The sequence below is a fragment of the Amaranthus tricolor genome, chromosome 7, assembly GCF_026212465.1.
Source record: "Amaranthus tricolor cultivar Red isolate AtriRed21 chromosome 7, ASM2621246v1, whole genome shotgun sequence".
Lineage (NCBI taxonomy): Eukaryota > Viridiplantae > Streptophyta > Magnoliopsida > Caryophyllales > Amaranthaceae > Amaranthus > Amaranthus tricolor.
In genome coordinates, this window is record NC_080053.1 from 27,260,745 (window position 1) to 27,268,851 (window position 8,107).

Here is an 8,107-nt window from a genome sequence, read left to right on the forward strand (position 1 = left end):
TTTCCCTTAAACAACTAAAAAATAAAGAAATACAAATAGATATAAAAATAAAGAGTTATTCTTGCTAGAGACCTATTAGTGAAATGATTTTAAAATAAGTTTGATATACTAATAATTTGTATTATTGAGTTATTTAGCCCATGTATAAAGCGCGTAGTCCGGTAAGACTATCTCATATAAGAATTTGTGAAAATAAAACAAAAATGTTTGGGCAAGCCCCCATTTGGACTCGTGAGGTTGGTATTTCACTAAAAAAGTGAAAAGAATAATAGAATAGAAATAGGGCTTACAATTTGAGATGTGAACAGAGAACTCTCTAAATCTGCTGGATAAAATTAAATGAGCTCAAAAAACAGACTAGTTTAAGCTTTAGAAATAACACAAATTCTCATACAAGAATTTGTGAAACTAAATTTAGAAAGTTCATATTTAAGCCTAGTTAACAATGGTTATAAAATTGATCATAACATGATTTTTTAGATGTAATTTATGAACACTTTGATCCTCCATGTTTGTGATGATAAAAAATAACGACATGGTCAAAAGAACCATTTTCATGGCCAAAAATATCCTCAAACCACATAAAAGAGTGGGTCCATGATAAATAGAGGATTATTTTATTATGAGTGGATATTGATAGTTTTTTTTACCACAAAATGATCACAAAAATCATGAAAATTTTCTTTTTATGGTTTATCATGAGTGAACATGGGCGAATTTTGGATATTTAAATATATTAGTCGAACATTTATCTTTACATGTAAACATGAAATCCTACTCTACTATTAATTTTCTAGTGTTATCAGTTACACAATTCAATTATAATAATGTTTAATGAAATGAGTTGGACAATGTCATAATAAACTGGGACCTAGATTCCCCTAGTGGAAATGCTCTTATGAGTGTTCTTCCCGTTAAAATTTATAGGGTGTGTTTGATAAATGACTTTTTGTTGCACTTTTTTTTATTGATTTTTAGTTTGTAGGTAAGTTAAGCTGTTAAAAAAATGTTTATAAACATTTTTTAAGTCAACTTAAAAATTGACATTTAAGCAAACACCAAAAACTTCTAAGAGTAGATTTTTCTGTAGCTTTTGGCTTTTTGACCCACTTTATCTCTGTAAACAATCAACTATTGTTTCTGTCTCACTCATTCAGCGTTATGTACTATTTTGGTTCATCTCACTCATTTTGCATAATTTTTATTTTTAGACAATGAGACACAATATTATTTTAATCTTATTCATACATTCTAAATCTATTTTAATTTCATCAACAAAATTCATTCTATCTCCTCATTTATTATCGGATATCCATGTTTTTCTTTAAAAAACTTTTAATTTTTCTATGATGCTAAGTTCAAAGAGATGAAGTTGTAATTAATTTTCCATATATGTTCCCAATTTGTCTAGGTAAATCACCGTTATTTGTTAATTTGATAAATCACTCTTATGTGGCATAATTTAACAGGGGAGAGATTTTAGGATTTTCTTTTATCTTTTTAAATTTTATTTATTTTCTTTACCTTTTTATGAAGATCTACAAATCACCGCGATTGACTAGGAATTTCTAATATGCTCCCATAAACTAATTTAACAAATAGTCAAATCAATCAAGAATTCAAAGTAACATTTGCCGAGCATACCCATAAATTGTATAAGAAAGCATGTACTACTCGATTAGTTCTATGAAACTTGCTCATTTTTCATTTTTTATGTTCCACTGAATACTACTAAATTTATCTTATTTTTATTTTTGGCTATAATTCACGAAATTTATTTAATTTTTTCATTTATATATTTAATTTATCTTTTCATATTATCTACACTACTTTACCCTAACATATACTTCATCTTTCGCCATTTTCTCACTTCTCTTATTTATTCAACTACTCTTGTGAGAGATCGTCTTTCAAAAAGACGACATTAAAACAAACACGAAAACTTGGCCGAGACCGTCTTAAAATGCGACCAAGCGTGGGCCGACCTAGTTTAAGGCGCGTGTATGGCACGCATTCTTTTCCCTCCAAGGTTCCGTTTTTTGATTTTTTTTAATCAAAATTCAAATCTTCGATTGATATGACGATACAAATTCAGTATCATCATTATTTGCTTCAGTTACTTATTTCCTTTCATAACTTCCCTCATCAAAAACTTTTCATTTTCTCTCATTCCTCCATTTTCGTTTTTTTTCATATCTTCTTCCATTGCTGTGTACTGGTAATCTTCTTGTTCATTTTCTTTCTTTTTTAGTTTTTTGCATGTCTAGATTGTGTTTTGTATTTTCGTCTATGTTTTTTTTTGAATTTTTTATCTGTTGTTTTTCATCATTTTGTTATTTTTGTGTTCATTTCGTTTTTATTATTGTTTTCGTATGTTGATTTTGCTTTTTTTCCTTTTTCTTTGTGTTCATCCTCTGTTTTAGGCGTTTTTTAGGTTTCATTTTTTCGCGGTTTTTTTGTAGGTTCCTTTTTTTTAAACAATGGTGAAGTCTTCAAAAAAGAGTGATGAGGAGGTGTTGCCTCTAACTTTCGTTTCAAAAAAGAAAGGAGTTTTGAAGAAATCAATCGCTAAGAAGTCTAAGAAGAACAATGATTCTTCCAAGAAATTGACTGTTGTGAAGGAGAAACAATCACGTAATAAATTGAAAAAACAAGTTGCTGTGATTTGCACTCCAGAAGGACCATATGTTTTTTGTTCATATTTTTTTAGGTTTTAGTATGAAATAGATGTGTTTAGATCTATAATTGATTCTTATAAGTTTAATATTTACATGCATTATAATTGTGTTATGTTCTATAACTGATAGTGATAAGTATTGAATTGTATGTTGTTATAAGTTTATTTTTGTTATCTATAATTGATATAGTTAATATCAAAACTGAAATGAAATAAGCTCAACATTTTTTGATTGATGCATATTAATTTTTGTTTTGTTTTCATAATTGCTATATTTGAGTCAATAATTGATGTATATTAGTTTAAAATTGAAGTCCTATCTTTTTTTTTTGGTAATAATTGATAGTGATAAGTTTGAAACTTATAGTTATAAGTGTTGTTTTTCTATTGTGTTTTTATTGTCTTTTTTAGTTTTAATAATTGATGCTCTTAATGTTTAAATCGAAATTGATAAGCTCAAACATTTTTATGCTCTTAATATTTAAAATTAAAGTCATATCTTTGGATTTTTTTTGTTCAGGGTTGAGAAGGAAATAAAAACAAATTGTAAGGTTTGGGGTTTTTTTGGAATTGAATGGTACTAAAGTTGTTCTATCTAAAGGTCAAATATATTCTATTAGAGAGATTGAATTTGGTAGAATGTTAGACATTAAGATTACTAAATATCCTCTAGGGATTTTAGCATATCTTGTTTTAAATTTTGATCCTAATGGTTGGGTTCAACGCATTACTAATGGTAGAACTGAGAGGGAGTATTATATTACTATTGCTAATGTAAATGATATTTTTGGCTTGCCTATTAATCCTCGCAAATTAATAAGGATGTCATTTAACAACAAGGATTTAGTAAAGTGGAGGAAAATTTTGGGGGCTGGTCATGATGATGAGTTGAAAACACATATGGTTTGGATAGGTTTAAGGACTATCCTGATGGGGGTGAAGTATTTAAACAATTGTTTGTGTTGTATGCTGATTCGACTATCTTGGCTTCATTGTCAGAGCATAAGATTAGATATAATTTACTTCCTGTTGTGGAGGATGTAAGTTCTATTCCTACATTTGACTGGTGTCATTACACCTAATCAATTCTTGCTTCTTCGATTGCACGCATTCTAAAACCTGGCTCAACGCATTCCACTGTGAATGGTTGTGTTCTTGTTCTTCTTGTGGCTTATTGTTATCGATTAGTATTCAAGGGGCAGAGGTTTCCGAAGACACTGCCACTGATTAAGAATATTTCTGATCAAATGCTCAAAATTAGGTTTAATGAGGAGAGGGAGGCTGGTTTTGGGAATGGTATGATTCAGGTAGATGGATTCCCTATTTGTGAGGTACTGATAGAATTTGTTGCTGAAGAAAAGTTTTATAGTACTGTTGACGAGGGTGATTGTGAAGCTGTTGGCGAAGACTTGCATGCGGATGTCGGTAAGGGCTGTATGCATGTAGATGTGAATGATTTTTTGAAGTTCAAAATTCCAGATGGTGTCAAGAAGATGTTGGCATCAAAACAATGGCTGAAGATGTGAGTTATTTTTTTCATTATTTTGTTTAATTTTTTTATTTGTTTTCCATTTGACCAATTTAAGCATCTAACTGCTGGGTTTATAATCAAAATTGAAATTCATTTTATTCAATTGCATTTACATTTTCACATCTGAGTTTGTTAGGTTGTTAATTGTTGGGTTTTAATTTATAAGTGATGGTTTTATGTCAAAAATTTATATGTGTTTTAAATTGATTGTATTAACTTTTACTTTCATAAATTGTATGTTTTAATATCTGAAATGTTTCATATAAGATATTAATTGTTTCTTTTTTGCTTGAAGATCTTAATCATTGATGTATTTGTTTTCCTTTTAACAGTCAGTTCAAGAGGCTTGTTTGTTGCTAAAAAGAGATATTGATGTTGTGGTGCACATCTATATGGAAAGGTTAGGTGAAGCCACAAAAAAGAAAGTTGAAAATGAGGGTGTTGTGTCTATTACACAACAAATTTTTCAAGATAATGATTGGCTGTCTTCGGTTGACGCACTTGTAAAACAATTAATACAAAAAACAAATGGATCAAAAAATGTGGATGGTGATGCTGCTGCTGCTGGGCAGTCTACTCCTATCCAATCTCAAGAAAAGCCTGATATGACAAACATTCCATCGGCTTTGAAAGAATGTTGTTCTATCAACCTGGGGCCATGCGGTGTAGACGTCCCGTATGTGTCCCAGTTCACGATTACAAACAAAGAAATTTTTAAAGATTTGCATTCATTAGAGAAAGAGGTTATGGATTATTGTTTCCTAGAGGAAACAATGGATAAGTTGTGAGTTCTCTGAACCATACTTTATTCATTCTCGTGTTTTTCTCGTTTTATTACATTCTTTTGTTTTTAATTTTTTTTTCTGTGTTTTTCTTTTTTCAGTGGAGATATATTTTCATTTGGTGATTTTTATGCTTTATCACGCGATGCAACATTTACTCTGAAAAATAATGAAAAGATTTCGTAGGTAGTTTTTGATTGTTGGGCAGTTTATTTGAGCATGATTGAAAGAAATCAGGAGTTCGTTGTGCCTGATAAAGAATTAAAAGCATTTTTATTTACATCCCAACACTATGTAAGTGTGTAATTCATTTTTAGCAGCTTTTGTTTGTTTTTATTGTACATAGTATTTATTATTATTTTTTTGTTTTTCATTTAATAGCGTGCTTTGGGAAAGTTAATGTCTGAAAAGGACGATGAGAAGGCGAATGACTTGAAGATTGAGGTTGTTGATGCCTGGGAATATCAAGTAAATTTGATTAAGGAAAATGCTGACATTAAAAAGAGTAACATAGTATGTTACATTTGGTTTTATTTGATATTGTTTGAATTGACTTGTATAATTGCATAATTGCTAAATTTAAGAGAATATTTGATTATATATTAGATTGTTTTTCTTAGAATTGACAGATATAACTTGATTATTGAGGCATTTACAGAATAATTGTATTGATATAACTTTTTCAATTATAATCTTATCTGCCTCAATAATGATATTGTATCAGTCAATTTTATGAAAAAGAATCAAATATACTTATTGCATAAGATAATCATAGAATTGATTGATTTAAATGTGTTACTGATGAGTGTAATATTATTATTTTTTTTCTAGTTTTTCATTCCTGTGAAATTGTTCACTATTTAGACAATATAAAAGGAGGAAGAATTACAAAGATGCTGCAATTCTGCATAAATTTGTTGTGGGGTGTTTTTCTGATTTTCTTGATGCATTTGAGCATTCATGCACTCATGAAGTACTGAATTACAGTCTTAGCATTGTTAAACTTCCTTGGACTGTAAATAAAATCTAATGACTGTGGTGTTTACATTGCGTTTTTTATGGAGCAATTTATGGGCGATAACAACTTTGGCCCTCTTCATTCATCTAAGGATAGGCTAAAGTATAAGGGATTGATTTGTAGCATATTAGTCTTATCTGATGTAAACAAGAATAGGGAAGAAGTACTGAAGAAACTCGATGCTTTCAACAAAGAAAAAGATTTCAAATGTCCACTCATTATAGCTGAAAGGGAGTTGAAAGCAGTTGTGAAACAAAAGAAGAAGGAGGAGGAAAATATCAAGCGTTTGCATGAACTTAAGAAGAAGCTAGACGAGGAAGACAAAACAAAGAAGACGAGTAGGAACAAATTGGTTCATGTGAAGAAGATAACAAAAAAGAAACAATGAATGATTTTTATGGTTTTGTGGTTTAATTTGGTGTAGTAGTTGGCTCTACAAACAATTTATTTTGCTTTCAAATTAGTTGATTTGAACTTGTCTTATTCTATAGTTTGATGCCACTTTTGTGTTTGTAAATAAGTTAGAATCATTCTATGACTTATTTTGAACAATTATATCTCATTATGGGGCATTCTAGTTGATATATAACCTACTAAGTTTGATATTTTATGTCTAGTTTTTGATATGGTTATTAATATGCAAGTGATTGAATTTTATATATTTACAGTTACTATAGAGGTTATTTAAAATTGATGGTTTTTAGGTAAATATTAATGTTGTTAAACGGTAAACAGTTTTGTAATGTAACTCAATTGTTTGCTTATAATATTCAATTATCTATATAAAAATAGATCTTCGCATTGAATGGAGACATTGCTCAACATCAATGTAAAATTGAACAATTTAGAAAATTGAAATATATAAAATATGTGCCATATTGTAAAACTGCATTTTTCAATATGCAAAAAATATAAAATATATAAAATATTTGCTCAACATCAATGTCAAACCATCTTTGAAGTTTGCATCTAACTTCAATGCTACATAGTGTGAAACTGCATTTTTCAATATGTGCCATAAGCATAGCTTATGCCTAAAGAAAGGATAGAGCTACAACAAATATGGAACTGTGAGTGTCAAAAGGAAAACTAAAATTGATAACTTTTAAATTGAATATTGTAAGACAATAATTATATGTAAAAATACCTCTTCAACTGCTCTTGTAATTGTTGCGTCTTAGTCTGTGAAAATTGATGCATGATTTTTTTCCTTCCATTGCTTCTTTAAATTGCTCAAGGACCCAAACAAATGATTTAACTTTCTCATGTGCTATGAATGCACATCCAAACATTGTAGTGTTCCAATGGTTATTTATTCCAACTAGTAGTGTATCAAGTTGTATTATTTTGTACAATATGTGGTATCAAAAATGACAACATCCCCATAAATTCTAAAATCTTCCTTCATTAAAGAATCGCACCAAAAGATTGCCACAAACTTTGCATCATCATCACAGAGAATTCATTAAACAAATTTATGTTTAAAATTGAATAATTTAGAACTACAATTAATATATATAAAATATCAATTGAATATGTTAGTTTTTAAACTTAGATACTTAATTTGGCATTTGGAATGTATATGAATCTATATTGAACAACATAGAATTCGTTGAACAATTTATGTTCAAAATTGAACATTTTAATAGCAGAATTAATCATACTTCTATCAATCATATTAATCTCGACATTATCTTCTTCGTTTTCACCATAAACCACCATCATTTGTTCTTTGTCAAGCGTCAAATCTGTAAAGAACAGGTTATCAATTATATATCTTTGAACAATATCATTCTACATACGATTTTCGTAATATTATCTTCAATTTCGTCTACATATCTTCGTGATGTTTGTAATGACATTTTCATGTCAAATTCATTTATTAAATCTTCCATTACAGACATGTTTGATGTTTTCTGAAGTTAAAATGTTGATTTTTTTATTGAAAGAAAGAATTTCAGAGATTTTCAAAAGAATTGAAAAGAAAATCCCGTTTTGATTTGTTTCCTTAATTGCGTGAGTGTTTTGGCGGTTTGAAAATGCGTTTTCTTAATTACTGTTTTCAAATTTGGCGGTCTTAATATTTACCTGTTTTTCTT